Source organism: Staurois parvus, unplaced genomic scaffold (genome assembly GCF_062004578.1).
Source record: "Staurois parvus isolate SC_StPar_1 unplaced genomic scaffold, SC_StPar_1.0 ptg000046l, whole genome shotgun sequence".
Taxonomy (NCBI): domain Eukaryota; kingdom Metazoa; phylum Chordata; class Amphibia; order Anura; family Ranidae; genus Staurois; species Staurois parvus.
Window position 1 is genome coordinate 1,238,364 of NW_028317842.1, and position 22,866 is coordinate 1,261,229.

General features: G+C 42.0%; 1 pseudogene; it reads right to left on the reverse strand.

Annotated features, from left to right (window-relative positions):
* Nucleotides 1-10,005: 10,005 nt before the first annotated feature.
* Nucleotides 10,006-22,714, reverse strand: LOC149470426 (legumain pseudogene; annotated as a pseudogene).
* Nucleotides 22,715-22,866: the final 152 nt, after the last annotated feature.

A 22,866-nucleotide genomic window follows, 5' to 3' on the forward strand; every position in this document is an offset into this window, starting at 1 on the left:
CGCACCTTTTTTATATTTTCTGTGTTATTCTTCCTAAGCCTTAATAGAGGTGAGAACTAATATAATATAAAAACATAAGATATAATAAAACTGTATCCTGCTAATCCTAATATACTCACTGGTATGTGTATAGTAATTCAGTGAGCGCTCTATAAGCAGCAGCTAGTACACTAAAGGAAATATCACGAACCTTAGAGTACTAATGGGAAGGTAAAGTGCAGTGCTAAGAGGATAAAATAAGGTATCTATGCACATAAAAAGTTTGGTCAATATATAAAATCGTCCAATAGACTGTGTGTGGTATAAGGCACCAAAATAATTCCCACACAAGCGGGTAATTCCAAAGCCTGTGACAAGGAATAATATGACAAATGCGCACTCACCGACTGCACATAGAATATGCGCATGTAAATATACGACTCTCCATCTGGTGGGGTATAAGCAATAGGCAGGTGGTGGGCTTCCCTCAAGAACAGGAGGTCATCAGACTTGGGTGTAGTGCTCCGCTGTGTCCAGAGGTTTCCTTATGCTGTCTGGATGTAAATTATGGACAAAGGGCTCACTCTTCTGGATTTAAGATGGCACCAGAAATAGCTCTATGGATGCTAAAAGCTCCTCCAAAGGGAGCCAAAAGAAAAGAGGGAGTGCCAATAGTGTAGTATTCCTTGAAATTTATTGGATAAAATAACCAAGTGGAGAAATAAAGTGGAGGTACAGTATATGAAAAATGCAGAGTACTGCAGCACTGACCCTTACATATGATTGCCGTCGGACCTCCTCATGGTCCTGGCAGCAATGGCGTCACACGCTGTCAGCTCCTCCTGAGGCCTTTCGTGCTAAGGCACATCATCAGAGGGGAAAGCTAACAGCCGTGTGACTGATGTCCAAAACTTAAATAGCGAAGATAGCGCATTACCGCACCGCCATTTTCGCAGAGAACTGCGCATGCGCGCTTCCAGAGACGCCATTTTTGCCGTGGATTAGTGCGATCGTAAGACAGTAAAGAGAATGGTGTCAAGATGCCAGTAGCCAGAAGCTGTCAGTGGCGCAGTTCCCAGGGGGATGATATGTAGCAATTACTAGTGTACAGAACCAGAAGGCATGTGTAAAACAAGGGGAAAGAGGCACTTAGACAAACTTCCCTGATTAAAAATATATAAAAATAAAGAACCCCTAAGGTGAAACCCATATGATTCATGTAAAGAGAAAAAAAAACTTATTAAACTTAAAAAAAAAAAGGGATGAACATACACATCCACGGCATAGAAGACGCTTAGGATGGCTATTTGCATTACCGCTCCGCCATCATATCAAAGAACTCAAATATGCGCAGACGTGCATTAAGACAGTTATCAGAGTAATATTATAGATGCCATCAGCTTAGAGCAAAGGATGGCTAAGTGTCCCAGGGGAAATATAACTGATACTACATATAGAACAATGCCAGAGAGGAGAACATACATGTGAAGTTCCCCTAACTGTATATAACCCCAGGGATGAAGATCATATTATGATCTAAAATTAGTAATAGTCAAAATTAGCATCCACGGCATATAAAAGGCGCCCAATCTTAATATTATCAATCACATTATCTGATATAAATATGTAAATCTGCACAATAATTAGTCAGATGCATACAAAATGTTATATAAAATTCCATTGTATAAACCTAGAAAACAAAGGTATAATACGTAAAATTCATAAAAATCAATATTCTATAGCCAAATAAAATAAATTAAAACAAACTGTCATAAAACGATATACAAAAATATTAAAATATATCCTCTGAATCAAGCAAAAATGGGTATGTATGAGCAAATATGTAATGTTTAATATAAGACAGGGTAAAGTTAGTTGTCAATAAAACAACCTCGATCTCAATGTTATGTCCTCGTGGGTGTAAAGTATCCAACTCATACACCCATCTAGTCTCGGCCTGTGATACAGCCCTCATTTTATTCATGCCCCTCCAGTGGGTAGAGATGCAGTCAATACCCACAAACTTGAGGGATTTAGGGTCCATGTTGTGAAACAACCGATAGTGGTTAAAGAGGGAATGTTCTCTATATCCCTTCTTTAATATTTTGTGTTCTCGTAAGCGGTCACGTAATTTCCTTATCGTGCGGCCTATGTACTGTTTCTGACAAGGGCATTGTAACAGGTACACAACATATCTGCTTTCACATGAGATGAACCGTTTGTATGATTTACCTGTGACAAATGATTCAAAGGTATCTAACCGATGTTTTCTAATGCCATTGCATTTGCAAATGACAAATCTATTGCAAGGGTGAATTCCCTTAAGGTCATTGAACAGGGAAATGCTTCTTGGGGGATCTACCACATTTGGTGCAATCTGATGTCTAAGTGCTGTTGCTTTTCGAAAAATGATTTCCGGTCTATTGGGTAAGGCCTTTCCCAAAATAGGATCCATTTTTAAAAATATCCCTATTATGAATAATCTTACTGATGTGTCTAAATTGGGTTGAGAATGTAGTCACAAAGGGACAGATTTTTTTTTTCTTTTGTCTGTTTGGATTTGTTTTTTTAGCATATTCCTATCCAATTGGGCAACCTCTTGAATGGTATTATGAAGAGTGGATTCCTCCTAACCTTTTTTTAAGAATTTATTTCAAGATTTCTGCTTGGGAGTAATAGGTATCAACATCTGTGCAATTCCATCTTATGCGCATGAATTGACCCTTTGGGATGTTGCCTAGCCAGTTGGGATGATGGCAACTTCTGGTTGGAATATAACTGTTTCTGTCAGTTGTCTTAAATGATTTGGTCACAATTTTGCCATTTATAGTTAAGAGTGAGATCCAAGAAGTTTTTTTTCTTGTTGGCTGTATACATAGGTGAGGTTGATGTTAAGGTGGTGGTTGTTCAAGGTGGAAAAGAAATTGACCATAGATTCCTCCTCCCCATTCCAAAGGAGGAGGATATCGTCAATATACCTTTTTTGTACATCACCAGTTCTGGCCAGTCCCTTGCATATATTAAATCCTCCTCCCATCGGGACATGAATAAGTTGGCCAGACTGGGAGCAAATTTAGCCCCCATTGCAACGCCCCTAACTTGTAGATAGTATGACTTATTGAACCAGAAGTAGTTGTGGTTCATTGCAAAATCTAACAAATCTAAGATAAAATGTCTCTGTATGGTAGGTAAAGTGCTGTAATGTGTAAGTAGAAGTCTGCTGCTTGCATTCCATCTGCATGTTTAATATTTGTGTAAAGGGAAGCCACGTCCACTGTTACTAAAAGTCTTGGGACGCAGTTTCATATTGCTGACTTTATTAAGCACTTGCTTTGTGTCCCGTAAGATGGTGTTTGCGTGACTAGAGGTTAGAGAAAAAAATCCAATATTCTCCTCCAATTTTTGAACTGAGGGATCCGATTCCACTTATCGGTCGTCCAGGTGGTTGGACAGGATCCTTGTGTATCTTTAGGAAGAATATATAGAACAGGAAGTTTAGGAACTATGGGGCATAAAAAGGCTTTTTCTCGTTTTATTTAAAATTTGGTTGTTTATAACCCCTGTTAATTATGGCCTTGAGTGACTTCCTATAGCCTGACATAGGGTCCTTAGGTAAAGGGGTATATGTAGTGGTGTCACTAAGGATCTTATGGACCTCCATTATGTAGTCATTTTTGTTTAAGATCACCACCCCTCTTCCCTTGTCAGCCAGCCTAATCACCAAGTCTTTAATTTCAAGCAACAATTTGGTGGCCTTTACATCCCCAGAACCATCATAAATGCGTTTTTAGCAGGTACAGTCAGGTCCATAAATATTGGGACATCGACACAATTCTAACATTTTTGGCTCTATACACCACCACAATGGATTGGAAATGAAACGAACAAGATGTGCTTTAACTGCAGACTGTCAGCTTTAATTTGAGGGTATTTACATCCAAATCAGGTGAACAGTGTAGGAATTACAACAGTTTGCATATGTGCCTCCCACTTGTTAAGGGACCAAAAGTAATGGGACAGAATAATATTCATAAATCTTTCACTTTTTAATACTTGGTTGCAAATCCTTTGCAGTCAATTACAGCCTGAAGTGTGGAACGCATAGACATCACCAGACGCTGGGTTTCATCCCTGGTGATGCTCTGCCAGGCCTCTACTGCAACTGTCTTCAGTTCCTGCTTGTTCTTGGGGCATTTTCCCTTCAGTTTTGTCTTCAGCAAGTGAAATGCATGCTCAATCGGATTCAGGTCAGGTGATTGACTTGGCCATTGCATAACATTCCACTTCTTTCCCTTAAACTCTTTGGTTGCTTTTGCAGTCTGCTTTGGGTCATTGTCCATCTGCACTGTGAAGCGTCCAATGAGTTCTGAAGCATTTGGCTGAATATGAGCAGATAATATTGCCCGAAACACTTCAGAATTCATCCTGCTGCTTTTGTCAGCAGTCACATCATCAATAAATACAAGAGAACCAGTTCCATTGGCAGCCATACATGCCCACGCCATGACACTACCACCACCATGCTTCACTGATGAGGTGGTATGCTTAGGATCATGAGCAGTTCCTTTCCTTCTCCATACTCTTCTCTTCCCATCACTCTGGTACAAGTTGATCTCGGTCTCATCTGTCCATAGGATGTTGTTCCAGAACTGTGAAGGCTTTTTTAGATGTCGTTTGGCAAACTATAATCTGGCCTTCCTGTTTTTGAGGCTCACCAATGGTTTCCATCTTGTGGTGAACCCTCTGTATTCACTCTGGTGAAGTCTTCTCTTGATTGTTGACTTTGACACACAAGCACCTACGTCCTGGAGAGTGTAATTGATCTGGCCAACTGTTGTGAAGGGTGTTTTCTTCACCAGGGAAAGAGTTCTTCGGTCATCCACCACAGTTGTTTTCCATGGTCTTCCGGGTCTTTTGGTGTTGCTGAGCTCACCGGTGCGTTCCTTCTTTTTAAGAATGTTCCAAACAGTTGTTTTGGCCACGCCTAATGTTTTTGCTATCTCTCTGATGGGTTTGTTTTGTTTTTTCAGCCTAATGATGGCTTGCTTCACTGATAGTGACAGCTCTTTGGATCTCATCTTGAGAGTTGACAGCAACAGATTCCAAATGCAAATAGCACACTTGAGATGAACTCTGGACCTTTTATCTGCTCATTGTAATTGGGATAATGAGTGACTAACACACACCTGGCCATGGAGCAGCTGAGAAGCCAATTGTCCCATTACTTTTGGTCCCTTAACAAGTGCGAGGCACATATGCAAACTGTTGTAATTCCTACACTGTTCACCTGATTTGGATGTAAATACCCTCAAATTAAAGCTGACAGTCTGCAGTTAAAGCACATCTTGTTTGTTTCATTTCAAATCCATTGTGGTGGTGTATAGAGCCAAAAATGTTAGAATTGTGTCGATGTCCCAATATTTATGGACCTGACTGTATATTCCTTAGGTCTTTCAAAACCTTTTCTTTGAAGAGGTTAACATAGGACTGTGATTGCGGAGGTGGGTTATACGTAGTTGCATTGCGCAAATTAGAATGTGTAAACCCATCGGGGATGGTGCTATTAGTAATGGGATTATTAATGAAATACCTTTTTTGAGGGATAGTCGTCTGGCAAATTTATGTATATCTATATAAGTGTTGAACTTATTAATTTTATTAGCAGGTGCGTATTTAAGGCCCTTATCAAGTTAAGTGTAATTCATCATTGGTTAACTCGATATTGCTAAGGTTAAAAATGCCATGGCCAACTACACCCTTCTTTTTTTGGGGGTGTCCATTTGCCCTCCTTCCTCCTCTTTCCCCTACCCGTATCTCTTTTTGCGTGTCTGGCCTACTCCTAAAAAAGGCTGTCTATGATGGTTGGACTGATATGTATTATTCTGTGCAGGATTATGGGAGTTTTTATTCCCGTTTTTTGATAATTGCGATTGTTAGTGTCTCTCTGCCATTGGGAGTTAGAACTATTAAATGAATAATGGGTTCTTCCGTTTTTTCAATTTGTTATTATTGGTCTTGTGTTGTCGTGGGGATTGGTAATACATGTTATAGGATTGGTTTGGATATTTAGAACTAGAAACCTGGGTGTTAAGTCGAGAGTCAGAAAACCCCCTGGGGGGAGTGTTCTAATTAGTAAACGGCCCATTTCCCGTATTACCTGGGGTGTAATTATTAGGGTGCCAACGGTAATTCCTGGAACCAATGTTATTATCCTGGAGAGGTTCAAATCTATTAGAGGTAGGGACATTATAATGTTGGTAATCATAGGCATTAGTATTAGTTACCTCCTATGGGGCCTACCCTTAAAGTTCACCTTATGATCCTTCCCCTTAGATTTGGATTTAAAGCCTGACTTTGGGGGTTTGAAGTCAGGAATAGTGGAGGTAGGTTCCTTTATCTTCTGCCAATCAAAAACTACGTGATCTGAGTAGTCTTTGAAATCCCTGTGGTATTTTTTCTCTACGATGGCATTTTATATAACATTTTGTATGTATCTGACTCTGTAATTATTGTGCGGATTTACATATTTATATCAGATAATGTGATTGATAATAAGATTGGGCGCCTTTATATGCCATGGACGCTAATTTTGACTATTACTAATTTTAGATCATAATATGATCTTCATCCCTGGGGTTATTTACAGTTAGGGGAACTTCACATGTATGTTCTCCTCTCTGGCATTGCTCTATATGTAGTATCAGTTATATATTTCCCCTGGGACACTTCGCCATCCTTTGCTCTAAGCTGATGGCATCTATAATATTACTCTGATAACTATGTCTTAATGCACGTCTGCGCATATTTGAGTTCTTTGATATGATGGCGGAGCGGTAATGCAAATAGCCATCCTGAGCGTCTTCTATGCCGTGGAAGTGTTTTTATCTGTTTATCCCTTTAAGTTTAATAAGTTTTTTTTCTTTTTACATAAATCATGATTTTCACCTTAGGGGTTCTTTATTTTTATATATTTTTAATCAGGGAAGTTTGTCTAAGTGCCTCTTCCCCCTTGTTTTACACATGCCTTCTGGTTCTGTACACAAGTAACTGCTACATATCATCCCCTTGGGAACTGCGCCACTGACAGCTTCTGGCTACTGGCATCTTGACACCATTCTCTTTACTGTGTCTTACGATCGCACTAATCCACGGCAAAATGGTGTCTCTGGAAGCGCGCATGAGCAGTTCTCCGAAAATGGCGGTGCGGTAATGCGCATGCGCCATCTCCGCTATTTAAGTTTTGGACGTCGGTCACACGGCTGTTAGCTTTCCCCTCTGATGTGCCTTTTAGCACAAGGCCTCAGGAGGAGCTGACAGCGTGTGACGTCATCACTGCTAGAACCACGAGGAGGTCCGGCGGCCATCATATGTAAGGGTCAGTGCTGCAGTACTCTGCATTTTTCATGTACTGTACCCCCACTTTATTTCTCCACTTGATGTTTTATCCAATGAATTTCAAGGAATACTACACTATTGGCAACACTCCATTTTCTTTTGGCTCCCTTTTTTGGAGGAGCTTTTAGCATCCATAGAGCTATTTCTGGTGCCATCTTACATCCAGAAGAGGGAGCCCTTTGTCCATAATTTACATCCAGACAGCATAAGGAAACCTCTGGACACAGCGGAGCACTACACCCAAGTCTGACCTCCTGCTCTTGAGGGAAGCCCACCACCTGCCTATTGCTTATACCCCACTTGATGGAGAGTCGTATATTTACATGTGCATATTCTATGTGCAGTCGGTGAGTGCGCATATTTGCCATATTCCTTGTCACAGGCTTTGGAATTACCCGCTGGTGTGGGAATTATTTTTGGTGCCTTATACCACATACAGTCTATTGGACGATTTTATATATTGATCGAACTTTTTACGTGCATATATACCTTATTTTATACTCACTGGTATGTCAAGGAAAAAAATCACTGATTGGACCAGCCACCCCCATATTTCCCCAGAAGTTTCTAAATTCAATTTTCATGTAAACGGAATATAAATTTTTGTATAGTAGGTTGAAATATGTATCAAACTACATGATGGTGGAAATTTCCAATTCTTCATTCATACCCCTTGGGGGGGAGAGTATGCAGGGAGTAAATTTTAAAAGGTTTCTCTGACAAAACCTATGGAATCGCTCAGCCTCCTGGCAATGTTTTGGGGATGTGATCTAACACCCAGACTTTATGTCCAATGATTGATTTTGTAGTGATATTCTGCAAAGTGTATGGGAGCACTGGTTGTCTTGTCTTTCCCCTCCTCTATTAGCCGTCCATGGCTTATAGTTCGGGCCATGGGCAAGATAGGCAGTATACTAGATAAAATCAGAGGAGTAATTCTAGAAATTGTCACATTTGGCAGTCTTATTTTTTTATTTTTTTATAGTAAATTCTTCTGTCCATGGGTGACAAAGGAACAGGTCTTGCACAGAGCCTTGCGGTATTGATACATGCCAGTAAGGGGAATAAGGCAAGTGGACTGAGTTGGACACAGTGGGAGAAAGTTTACTGGGGGCTATTTTTTGTTTTTAAGATCTGGAGCTCTCCGGTAGGTGACTTTGTTTATTAGGTAGTGGGGTCTTAAGGTGTAGATCTTCTAGTAGGATATTCCAATGCTTAGTACCCTTTCCATCTGAACATGCTGATTGTGAAATGTGGTAATGAAAACAAGTAGAATGGTCGCTGTTCTTGGTATTTTTTCTTTTCAGGTTTACTGTTTAAATATCGGTTGTAGGCTCTTTCTGTTGGTTCAGTTGACTAACCCTCATCTGAAAAATTTTTTTTTTTTTTTAGGGCTATGCTTTGTTCAATGTAATCAATGTACAACCAACAGAACTGCCCCTTTTTAGTATGTTAATCCATTTGGGGAAATGGCAGCTGTCATAGTGTATATAGGAATTGCCCACTGTGGGCTTTGTGAAGTTTCTGGCCTGTATTACCCCACTATTGTGACTAACTTCAAGATCGATCTAGGAAGGCCAAACTATTGGGCAGTTTTCATACAAGGGAGCGAAATTGGTTCCCATAGCTGTGCCTTGGATTTGTATATAGAATTCCCCATTATAACTAAAATAATTATGGATTAAGCAGACTTGTGTAACTTCTATGATGACGGTAGCTTGTTTGGGGTCTAATGGGAAATATTGTAATGCCTTAAGGCCAAATTGGTGAGGGGTAGACATATAAAGTGAATTCATGTCAAGTGAGACCCACAAATAGGGATTGTAAAATGCAGGATTTATGTATTTACCAGTGGGAGCCCAACTGAGTGGGTAATTTTGCAAATAACCTCCTTTTTAATTGGATAGCAGCCTTTAGCTCACCTTTTTGGTTGTTTTAAACATAGTTGATCTGCATGAGAGAGAGAGAATATATATTGTGACATTATGAAAGGTGAGGTGATTGGATACTGAGGCCCTGATTTACCAATGTATCTAGACGGCGCCTAGGTACATTTCCGTGGGCTAATGTCTACTTTTCATTAGAGTCCATCTACTGTTAGATGGCAAAGACATTTACTAAAGAAAGCATCTAACAAGTAGACGCAAAAGCGAATTTACTAACTGGGCACCATACAGGAATCCATCTAAGAAAGCAGATGTGCTAGAAGCACGTCTAACACAACAAAAAATCACTGCAGAAACATGTTCACATTGAAATTTGCTTTTACAAGTATTGGGACTTAATTTTAAACAAATATATTAATTTCAAAAAAAATTAAATGGGTAAAATATTTTTTTAAAGGAATACATGACAGTCAAGAACTAGACGCTTCTCCAGCATGTATGCATGGATATAAATGAGCATGTGCAGGACACAAGTTAGCTGTCTGCCGTGGGCGCATTCTTTTCAGACGCTGTTTTTAATAGTAAATCTCTGTGTGGAGTCCTCTGCAAGTCGGCAATCGATCGCGTCTACTGTGTGTGACAACCAGCACTAAGTGTAGCTAGGCATATCTTTTATGTAAAACAATTACAGAAATAATTATAAGGGATAAGAAACAAAAATAGAATCACTAGAATTAAAATCAAATTAATTGTTGATGGCCAGGATTTTCTTCTTTAGGATGGCCATGGGCTCCACTGGGCTAGGGATCAGGTCCATATTGTGTACCGGCTCCAGGGTTTTGTGAGAGGCCACTGATTCAGCGCTACCCTGGAACTGGTTCGCCTTCATCTTGAAATGGTCCAGTTCCAATACTGCATCACATGACCGGTATTAGTGTGTGCCTTGACCAGTAAAACTGTGTAGTCTTCCATCCAGCTGACACTATAAAGATCACCGAGGTATTGGTCTTGCTTCTCAGTGTAAGAGGACTCATGAGGGTTGGCGGCTATGGTAGCATAAACTTCAATGTTGGGTAGATGATTTTCATGGAGCCAGATTCACAGGTCTCTATGTATAGAACAATCTTTTTGTACATCTTGTTATCGTACATATATTTAACTGGCTTGTTCAGTTCTTCGATGTGGAGGTCATCACTTGGAAAGGATAGCAGACCCGGAGCTCCATGATCAATGAGGCTGATTAAGAGAGTGGACCTAACGACCATATCTTTATCACCTTCCCAGATCCTTTTTTTTTTTTTTTTTTTCCCTTCACCGCCTCTGCATCGCCTTTTGTGTAGTCCTTAAGCACTCTCACATACACATGTATACTGTTGGGCCCATTTTTAATGATTCATTTGGTTGGATTCTCTTCATTATCTGCTTCTATCCAACCTCTGGGTCATCCATGGGCATGGATGTGGCTAGGACAGTAAGGCTGAGGATTGTTACTGGAAGCATCTTACATTTAGTAACAGGACCCTGCTCCCCTGCAGCGGTCTGCACTCTGGGTGTTATCACAGCAATGAGATCAGATTGTGACATCTCAACAAAATAAAATAAAAATGGAGGCCTGGATAGATATTGAGTATTAAAAATGAATTGGGTTGTGTTTTTAATTGTGGTGCTTTGATGCAGGGAAGATGCGCTTCAAGCAAGCCTTAGATGAGGCGAAAAACAAATTTAACATTCATGTTGATAGTTGGATCATTCGTTTTTCGCATCATTAGTGTGTCGGCAACGACATGCAATTTTCGGACCATAGCTGAAAGTGCCTTATCCTGCATGTTGGGAATCGGGGCCGAATTTTGAACAGTTGATTCATATGAAAAAAACACTGAAAATGAACTGTGCATGAGCTGGGAGGGGAGGGGGTGAAAAACACAAGAAGTTAATGTATAAGAAGAAATCATACTGACCAGCCGGGATCCTGGCTCCACCCCTGATGGTGTTTTGGTCCCCCTCCCCCAAATGTCCTAAACCAGCCTCTGGGACACTTGTATGATTAGAAATGTAAGAACAAAGCAAGTGAGCCTTGGAGGCTTGGTTGTTGGTCATAGCTGCCATATCTAGGAAAAACAAGTTATATTGGTTCTTTAACTGACCCCCTTCAGTGTAAGGACATTGAGTTCTCTAAAGTGATCAATATTATACTTGGAAATCATGCAGCTTCAGCTACAATAAACCAAAGAGAGCGCATCTAAGTGTAGATGAAACAAACATTTATTGTACACAATTAAAAACCACTTGAAGGAAAGCAGGTGAAATATGGCATCTAGTCCATCGGGGATAAACCGCCTCAGTGTGAAGGTCCTGTCATCGCAATGTGTAGTAACCAGATCCTCCCTATCACTATTCCAGGCTGATCTGGCAAGATGGTGGTGCCCGGAAGTGAGGGCTGGAGCTCACATTGGTGTAATGACAGAGCGTTGTTATGCGTTCCACGAGCATGCGTACTGTAGGTCTCGTCACAGGCACGCTCCTTTGTCAAGCTGACGGAGGAGGAGTATTTTCGGCTATTTATACAAGATGTGAAGTCAGTTGAAGGCTGCCATTCTTAAAGGGACAGGGACTATATGCAATATACTTCATAATAAAGGATTAAAAGAGAGCAGTGCAAATAAACCATGATAAATTGTATAAATTGTGCAAATTACATAAATAAAATTGGGCTAAGCCATGGCAACAACCATCATAGAAGGTGTAAATTGTACAACCCAAAAATAAATGCATATGCTGTTGGATAAGTTACGAGACTCTGAGCATATATAAAATCAGGACACTTCCTAAGCCTTAATAGAGGTGAGACAACTAATATAATATAAAAACATAAGATATAATAAAACTGTATCATGCTAATCCTAATATACTCACTGGTATGCCGAGGAAAAAAAACGCCTTGATTAAACCAGCCACTCCCATATTTTCCCAGAAATTTCTAAATTCAATTTTCATGTAAATGGGGAAAAATAAATAAATGTATAGTAGGTTAAAATATATTTCAAACTACATGATGGGGAAAATTTCCAATTCTTCATTCAAACCCCTTGGGGAGAGAGTATGCAGGGAGTAAATCCAAAAGGTTTCTCTGACACACAACCTATGGAATTGCTCAGCCTCTGGCAATGTTTTGGGGATGTGATCTAACACCCAGACTTGAAGTCCAATGGTTGATTGGTGATATTCTGCAAAGTGTACGGGAACACTGTTGTCTTTCTCCTTCTCTATTAGCCGTCCATGGCGTATGGTTCGGTTCACATAGAATTTAGCGCATGGGCAAGATAGGCAGTATACTAGATAAAATCAGAGGAGCAATTTATATAGAAATTGTCAAATTTGGAGGTCTTACCATTTTTATAGTAAATTCTTCTGTCCATGGGTGACAAAGGAACAGGTCTTGCACAGAGCCTTACGGTATTGATACATGCCGGTAAGGGGGATAAGGCAAGTGGACTGAGAGTTGGACACAGTGGGAGGAAGATTAGGGGGCTATTTTATTAAGGTCTGGAGCCCTCCGGTAGGTGACTTTAGGTTTATTAGGAAGTAGGGTCATAATTTTGTGGAACTTCTAGTAGGATATTCCAATGTTTGGATAGTACCCTTTCCATCTTAACATGCTGATTGTGAAATGTGGTAATGAAAACAAGTAGAATGGTCGCTGTTCTTGGTATTTTTTTTTCTTTTCAGGTTTACTGTTTAAATATCGGTTGTGGACTTTTTCTATTGGTTCAGTTAGCTAACCCTCATCTGAAAACTTGTTTTTTTAGAGTTATGCTGTGTTCAATGTAATCAATGTGTAACCAACAAAATTGTCCATTTTTTTAACCAATTCAATACTGGGCAATTTTACACCTTCCTGCCCAGACCAGTTTTCAGGTTTCAACGCTCTCACACTTTGAATGACAATTGCGCGGTCATATAACATTGTACCCAAACTAAAATTTTATCATTTTCTTTACACAACTAGAGCTTTCTTTTGGTGGTATTTAATCACGGCCGGTGTTTTTTATTTTTGCTAAATTAACAAAATAATTTTTGAAATCAAACTTTTCTTTGTTTCTGTTATAAAAGTTTACAAATAAATTCTTCTTCATAAATTTAGGCCGAGATGTATTCTACTACATGTCTTTGGTAAAAATAACCCAAATTAGGATGTATTTAGTTTGTAGGAAAGTTATAGAGTTCACAAACTATGGTATAGATCTGAAAATTGATCAATCCTGAAGTACTGACAGGCAATCTTATTTCTTGAGGTCCAAGAATGTCAGAATAGTACAGATCCGCCAAATGACCCCTTTTTATAAAGTACAGTCCAACGTACTTCATAAGAGGAATGATGAGGTTTTTTTTTTGTCATTTTCTCGGAAAATGAAACAATTTTCACTCTTTTTTTTTACATATCACCAGTGTAGTACAGCATCATATAACTGGCATGGCGGTGAACAGGGACACTGACTGGTGACAGTGAAAAATATATATTTTCAATTTTTTTATTAAGATTTTTTCATGTTTTACTATGACCAAAGTAGGACAATGTTACCATAGTAACATTGTACTACTTTGGGGAAGTGATCAGTATTTTTTTTTTTTTTTTTTTACACAATTTGCTTATAGCAAAGAATTACTTTGCTACAAACAAGCATTTACCTGAATGACATCGATTTTTCATTCAGGTTTTTTTTTTTTTGTGCTTAGCTGTGATTTTGGCCACAGCTAATCACATGCCATGTGCATGTGACCTGCTGTGACCATTCACAGCTAGACACTAGTATACAATGGATGGCATGAATGAAGCCATCCATTATATAAAACTGTCATGTGACCTGTGATTGGTCACAGCAGGTCACATGGTATCGGCCACAGGGGCCAGTACTCAGATCTGTCATCGGCCGGTGACAGATTGCGCCGCTAAAACCGCGCAAACTGCGAATGTGAGGGAGGACGCCAAATGGCGTAAACCTCGGAAAGTTAATGCAATTTTGCGGCCGCCAAACGGCTATAGGCCGAGCGGCAAATGGTTAAAGATGTTAATCTATTTGGGGAAATGGCAGCTCTCATAGTGTATTTAGGAATTGCCCACTGTGGGCTTTGTGAAGTTTCTGGCCTGTATTACCCCACTATTGTGACTAACTTCAAGATCGATCTAGGAAGGCCAAACTATTGGGGTCAGAAACATATGTGAAGCAAAGGTCATGAGGGTCGCTGTTGCAATGTTCCACAAATAGGTTTATTAATGTAGCTGTGCCATCCCAGATGACAAGAATGTCATCGATATATCTCCAAAAAAACAAATTTCATCAAAGCTGTTTTTCCATTATATGGTTTTTCTTTCCAGAGGCCCATCGCCCAGTTTTCATACAAGGGAGCAAAACTGGTTCCCAAAGCTGTGCCTTAGATTTGTCTATAGAATTCACCATTAGAACTACAATAATTATGGGTTAAGCAGAAGCAAACTTGTGTAACTTCTATGATGACGGTAGCTTGTTTGGGGTCTACATCTGCATTTTACAATCCCTGAGTAGATAATTTTGTAAACCTTTTTAATTGGATAGCTGCATTTAGCTTGCCTTTTGGTTGCGTTTTTTAAACATAGTTGATCTGCGTGAGAGAGAGAGTGAATATATATTGTGACATTATGAAAGGTGATTGATGGATGCTGAGGCCCTTATTTACTAATGTATCTAGACGGCGCCTAGGTACATTTCCGTGGGCTAATGTCTACTTCATTAGTCCGTCCTACTTTTAGACGGCAAAGACACTAAAGAAAGCGTCACACAAGTAGACGTGAAAGCAAATTTACTAACTAGGCACAATACAGGAATCCATCTAAGAGAGCAGATGTGCTAGAAGCATGTCTAACAGTCAAGAACTAGACCCTTCTCTAGCATGTATGCACGGATATAAATGCGCATGTGCAGGACACAAGTTAGCTGTCTGCTGTGGGCGCATTCTTTTCAGACGCTGTTTTAATAGTAAGTCTCTGTGTGGAATCCTCTGCAAGTCGGCAATCGATCACGTCTACTGTGTGTGACAATCAGCACTAAGTGTAGCTAGGCATATCTTTTATGTAAAACAATTACAGAAATAATTATAAGGGATAAGAAACAAAAATAGAATCACTAGAATTAAAAACAAATTATTTGATGGCCAGGAATTTCTTCTTTTAGGATGGCCATGGGCTCTGTTGGGCTAGGGATCAGGCCCATATTGCGTACCGACTCCAGGGTTTTGCAAGAAGTCACTGATTTAGCGCTACCCTGGAACTGGCTCGCCTTCCTCTTGAAATGGTCCAGTTCCAATACTGCATCACATGACTGGTATTAGTGTGTGCCTTGACCAGTAAAACTGTATAGTCTTCCATCCTGCTGACACTGTAAAGATCAGAGGTATCGGTCTTGCTTCTCAGTGTAAGAGGACTCATGAGGGTTGGCGGCTATGGTAGCATAAACTTCAATGTTGGGTAGATGATTTTCATGGAGCCAGATTCACAGGTCTCTATGTATAGAACAATCTTTTTGTACATCTTGTTATCATACATATATTTGACTGGCTTGTTCAGTTCTTCGATGTGGAGGTCATCACTTGGAAAGGATAGCAGACCCGGAGCTCCATGATCAATGAGGATGATTAAGAGTGGACCTAACGACCATCTTTATCACCTTTCCAGATCCTTCTTTTTTTTTTTTTTTCCTTCACCGCCTCTTTTGTGTAGACCTTAAGCACTCTCACATACACATGTATACTGTTGGGCCCATTTTTAATGATTCCCTTGGTTGGATTCTCTTCATTATCTGCAATATCATCATACATAATCGCCATGATCTCCTTGATTTGATAAGCTTGGCACTGATGTCTGTAGTTGTAGGAGCCATTGGAGCAAGCCACCAGGACCACCCACTGCTTCTATCCAACCTCTGGGTCATCCATGGGCATGGATGTGGCTAGGACAGTAAGGCTGAGGATTGTTATTGGAAGCATCTTACAGTTTAGTAACAGGACCTTGCTCCCCTGCAGCGGTCTGCACTCTGGGTGTTATTACAGCAATGACATCAGATTGTGACATCTCAACAAAATAAAATAAAAATGGAGGCCTGGATAGATATTGGGTTGTGTTTTAATTGTGGTGCTTTGATGCAGGGAAGATGCGCTTCAAGCAGGCCACAGATGAGCTGAAAAGCAAATTAACATTCATGTTGATAGTTGGATCATTCGTTTTTCGCATCATTAGCGTGTCGGCAATGACATGCATCTCGGACCATAGCTGAAAGTGCCTTATCCTCCATGTTGGGTATCTGGACCGAATTTCGAACAGTTGATGGGGATTCATATGAAAAAAAGACTGAAAATGAACTGTGTATGAGCTAGGAGGGGAGGGGGTGAAAAACCACAAGAAGTTAATGTATAATAAGAAATCCTATATACTCACCAGCGGGGATCCTGGCTCCACACCTGATGGTGTTGGTCCTCCCCCCAAATGTCCTAAACCAGCCACCGGGACACCTGTATGACTAGAAATGTAAGAACAAAAAGTGAGCCTTGACATGGGTGAAGGAGGCTTGGTTGTTGGCCATAGCCGCCATATCTATGAAAAACAAGTTTATATTGGTTCTTTAACTGACCCCCTTCAGTGTAAGGACATTGAGTTCTCTAAAGTGATCAATATTATACTTGGAAATCATGCAGCTTCAACTACAATAAACCAAAGAGCGCATCTAAGTGTAGATGAAACAAACATTTATTGTACACAATTAACCACTTGCAGGAAAGCAGGTGAAATATGGCATCTAGTCCATCGGGGATAAACCGCCTCAGTGTGAAGGTCCTGTCATTACAATGTGTAGTAACCAGATCCTCCCTATCACTATTCCAGGCTGATCTGGCAAGATGGTAGTGCCCGGAAGTGAGGGCTGGAGCTCACATTGGTGTAATGACATTAGAGTGTCGTTATGCGTTTCACGAGCATGTGCACTGTAGGTCTCGTCATAGGCACGCTCTTTTGTCAAGCTGACGGAGGAGGAATATTTTTGGTTATTTACACAAGATGTGAAGTCAGTTGAAGGCTGCCATTCTTAAAGGGACAGGGACTATATGCAATATACTTCATAATAAAGGATTACAAGAGAGCAGTGCAAATAAACCATGATAAATTGTGCAAATTACATAAACAATAAAAATGGGCTAAGCCATGGCAACCATCATAGAAGGTGTAAATTGTACAACCCAAAAATAAATGCATATTCTGTTGGATAAGTTACGAGACTCTGAGCATATATAAAATCAGGACACTTCCTAAGCCTTAATAGAGGTGAGACAACTAATATAATATAACATAAGATATAATAAAACTGTATCATGCTAATCCTAATATACTCACTGGTATGGCGAGGAAAAAAGTCACCCCAATTGGACCAGCCACCCCCATATTTTTCCAGAAATTTCTAAATTCAATTTTCATGTAAATGGAAAAAATAAATTTATTTATAGTAAGTTGAAATATGTATCAAACTACATGATGGTGGAAATTTCCAATTCTTCATTCAAACCTCTTGGTGAGAGAGTATGCAGGGAGTAAATCCAAAAAGTTTCTCTGACACACAACCTATGGAATCGCTCAGCCTCTGGCAATGTTTTGGGGATGTGATCTAACACCCAGACTTGACATCCGATGGTTGATTTGTGGTGATATTCTGCAAAGTGTACGGGAGCACTGGTTGTCTTGTCTTTCCCCTCTATTAGCCGTCCATGACGTATGGTTCGGCCCACATAAAATTTAGCGCATGGGCAAGATAGGCAGTATACTAGATTAATTCAGAAGCAATTATAGAAATTGTCAAATTTGGCGGTCTTACCATTTTTACAGTAAATTCTTCTGTCCATGAGTGACAAAGGAACAGGTCTTTCACAGAGCCTTACGGTATTGATACATGCCGGTAAGGGGGATAAGGCAAGTGGACTGAGTTGGACACAGTGGGAGGAAGTTTACTGGGGGCTATGTTTTTTTTGTTTTTAAGGTTTGGAGCCCTCCGGTAGATGACTTTGTTTATTAGGGAGTAGGGTCTAAAGGTGTAGATCTTCTAGAAGCAAAGGTCATGAGGGTTGCTGTTGCAATGCTCCACAAATAGGTTTATTAATGTAGCTGTGCCATCCCAGATGACAATGTCATCTATATATCTCCCAAAAAAATTTTGCAGAAAACCATATATATTTTTTCTTTCCATCGCCCAGTTTTCATACAAGGGAGCAAAATTGGTTCCCATAGCTGTGCCTTGGATTTTTATATAGAATTCACCATTATAACTAAAATTATGGATTAAGCAGACTTGTGTAACTTCTATGATGAATGTAGCTTGTTTGGCATCTAATATAATATAATCTAAAATATTGTAATGCCTTAAGGCCAAATTGGTGAGGGATAGACATATAAAGTGAATTCATGTCACGTGAGACCCACAAATAATTGGGCTCCCACTGGTAAATCTGCATTTTACTATCCCTGAGTAGGTAATTTTGCAAATAACCTTTAATTGGATAGCAGCCTTTAGCTCGCCTTTTGGTTGTGTTAAACATAGTTGATCTGCATGAGAGAGAGAGAGAGAGAGAGAGTATATATTGTGACATTATGAAAGGTGAGGTGATTTGGATGCTGAGGCCCTGATTTACCAATGTATTTAGATGGCGCTAGGTACATTTCCGTGGGCTAATGTCTACTTTTCATTAGTCTGCCTGTCTACTTTTTGTCAGGGCTGGAGCGGTGGTAAGGTCACGCACTGACTGGCGACAGCTTCTGGTGACCCACAGACCGGAGTCCCTCAGGGCGCGGAGTATAAGCCCCAGGCTGCCCTTCACCAGGGCCCCAGATGGTGGGGATGGACTTGACGTAGCCTGAGACCAGGTCGCGAGCCCTGAGTAACCCCAGCTGCGGTACGGCTGCCGCCAATGGCGTATAGCGGGTAGTTGCTAGATGGAGAGACGTATAGCGTGGTCGGACAGGCTGGGTCGATAACAGCGGAACAGACAGTACAAGACGGTAGGCAAGAATACTCAGGTCATGGGCCGGGTTCAGCAACGGGAGGTCAGGTAATGGAATAAAGCAGAGAATGGTCAGAACGGGCCAAGGGTCAGAGCAAGAGGAGTCTTTGTCAAAGCTGAGTCGGTTTCCAGGAGAACGAGAGCTGAACAAGAGCTTGCTTCAATGCAACATACAGGACACAAATGCAAAGAACGGCTGCAACCGACAGACTTAAATGTGATTAAGCCGCACCCTCCTGGGAGGAGCTGCAGAGGACTGAGAGCATAAAGGATCCCACAATGCTTAGCAGACACCCAAGATGGATGCCAGCACATGGAGCTGCACAAACCCTGAGGAAAGGTAGGACCTTGACAGTACCTCCTCCTCAAGGGCCCCTCCCCCTCAGCTGCTCAACATAAGGCTTCTGGGGAAAGCGGGCGTGAAAAGCGCGGAGGAGGGCAGGAGCATGAACATCCGCGGAAGGAACCCAGGAACGCTCCTCTGGACCATAACCACGCCAATGGACCAGGAAGTGCACCCGACCGCGGACCAATCGAGAGTCCAGGATGTGGCTCACCTCATACTCATGCCCGTCAATCCAGGTAGGACAGGGCCGAGGCAGAGAGGCAATAAAGCGATTACAAACTAGAGAATTCAACAGGGATACATGGAAGACTTTATAGATACACATCCCTGGAGGAAGAGCAAGGGCATAGGCAACTGGGTTTACCCTACGGAGGATGCAGAAAGGACCAACAAAACAGGGGGCCAGTTTGGGTGCGGGCACCCGAAGATTGAGGTTGCGAGTGGACAACCACACCCTATCTCCGACCTGGTATGAAGGAGCAGGCAACCGTCTACGGTCAGCCTGGAACTTCTGACGCTGTGCTGAGTCCTTCAAGGACCTCTGGATCTGCCCCCACGAAGAATGCAGGGCAGCAAGATGGTTATCCACAGCCGGAATGCCCTGTGGTGAGAACTCTGGCAATACCGCAGGTTGGAACCCATAGTTGGCCATGAAGGGAGACATCCCGGAGGAGGAGTTGACAGCTGAGTTTCTGGCAAACTCCGCCCATGGCAGAAGATCGGCCCAATTGTCCTGATGGTCTGAGATATAGCCGCGAAGGAATTGTTCCAGGGCCTGGTTGGAATGCTCCGCAGCCCCATTGGACTGCGGGTGGTAGGCCGAAGAGAAGGAGAGCTTGATACCCAACTGGGAGCAGAAGGCGCAACAGAACCTGGACACAAACTGACTTCCACGGTCCGAGACAATCACCTTAAGCAACCCATGCAAGCGAAAGATCTCCCTGGCAAAAACCGTGGCCAGTTCTTGCGCAGTTGGCAATTTCCTGTGTGAAACACAATGGCACATCTTGGGAAAAAAACGATTGATAACCATGAGAATGACCATATGGCCTTGAGACGCAGGGAGGTCTACAATAAAATCCATGCCCAGGTGTGACCAGAGACGCTCCCCATTGGGAATGGGTTGCAGAAGGCCCAGTGGAAGATGCCGAGGAGATTTGTTCTCCACAGACAGAACATGCCGCAATATATGAGGCGATGTCGGAACGGAGAGATGGCCACCAGAATGACCGAGAGATGACCCAGGACAACTGGTTCCTACCTGGATGGCTGGCAGCCTTGGAATTATGGTAGGCACGTAGCAAGCAGGTGCGCAATCCCTCAGGTGCGAAACATCTACCATCCGGTCTCTCAGGAGGAGCATCAGTTTGAGCCGCCAAAATCTGCTCCCCAAGGGGAGAAGTCGGGCTGGTACGAATGGCAAAATAAAAATGTAATTGGCGCAAGAGAAATTTTGGTGGATATAAAGTTCACTCAGAAAATCTTAAGCATCATAAATAGTCCAGTTTTAGAACGAACAAAAAACGGAAATTGAGGTATATAATTATATATGGTAGTAATGGGAGTACAACAAGTAAATAATGCAGCTTCAGTGGTAAGGAAGCGGGGGGGGTGGAGGAGAAAGACTTGTAGTGCAAACAGTACTGGATTGGGATAGATGGTGTGATGTATGTATGTATGTATGTATGTCTGCAATGTAGACACCGTCGTGAGGCTTGCACTCTCTAGAGTAAACCAGATTCTGTAGTAAAAAAAGAAAAGAGAAGTGCGCCAGACTAAGTGCAGTAGGATTATAACAATTTATTGCACAAGATTTTAAAAACTCACAAAACGTGGGTAGATATCAGGCATCAAATATGAGGACGTCATCTGTGCTGCACCTCACAGGTGGATGGCTGCAGTGCCAAGGTATTACATGGCTGGCACTCTAGGCGGGTCCCACAGGAGGAAGCGAGGATGGCAGGCGCAGTAACCGGGAGTCGCGGCGCAGAGAGGAACCGAGATTCAGGGTGGGCGCTGCTGATCTCACATCAGCGTGGGTAATGGAGCCAGCTTGAGGTGCATCCAAGATTGCCACCGAGCGGAAGTGATGTCAAGACGTTGCTGGGAATCGTCCAAGGGGGCGGTGACACGTTTCAAAGCAACCTGCCTTTTCTGGTACGAATGGCAGCCAGGATCTGATCCGGAGGTATGACCGAGGTCGGCTCAGAGTATTGCTGCGAAAATGCATCAGCCCTGACATTCTTGCAGCCAGGCAAAAAGGAGACCGCATAGTTAAAACGCGACAAGAACAGGGCCCATCTGGCCTGAAGGGGCGTCAGTCTTTTTAGCCTCTGAGAGATACGTCACGTTCTTATGGTCGGTGAGGATGAGGACCGGAACCGCAGAACCCTCGAGCAGGTGCCTCCATTCCTTGAGAGCCTGAATAATGGCCAACAACTCCCTGTCTCCAATCTGGTAGTTGCATTCTGCAGAGGAAAGCTTCCTGGAGTAGAACCCACAGGGAAGTAGGGGTCCATCAGGAGACCGACGCTGAGACAGGTAAGCGCCTATTCCCGTCTCAGATGCATCAACCTCGAGGACAAAGGGCAACCCAGGATTGGGATGAGACATTATTGGAGCCGAAGCGAAGGTAGATTTCAGAGCCTCGAAAGCTAAGATGGCTTCAGTTGACCACTTGTGGGGATTACTGCCCTTCTTGGTCAGATCTGAGAGGCTTGGCCAGCGTGGAGAAGTTCCTGATAAACTTCTGATAATAGTTGGCGAAACCCAAAAAGCGCTGATTGGGCTGAAGACCATTGGGATGAGGCCACTGCAGAACCGCCAAAACCTGAGGGTCAATGGAAAATCCCACCGCGGAAATGATGTAGCCCAGAAAGGCAACCTGGGATCGGTGGAATTCACACTTCTTGAGCTTACAGAAAAGTTTGTTCTTACGTAACCGTTGCAGCACCCGCTTAACATCCTGGATATGAGATTCCATGGAAACAGAGTAAATCAGGATGTCATCCAAGTAAACCACCACGCACTGCTGCAACATGTCACAAAAGACATCATTGATTAACTCCTGAAAGACCACGGGTGCGTTACACAACCCGAAGGGCATCACCAGGTATTCATAGTGCCCGGTTCTGGTGTTAAACGCGGTCTTCCACTCGTCCCCCCTGCTTGATCCGTACAAGGTTGTACGCC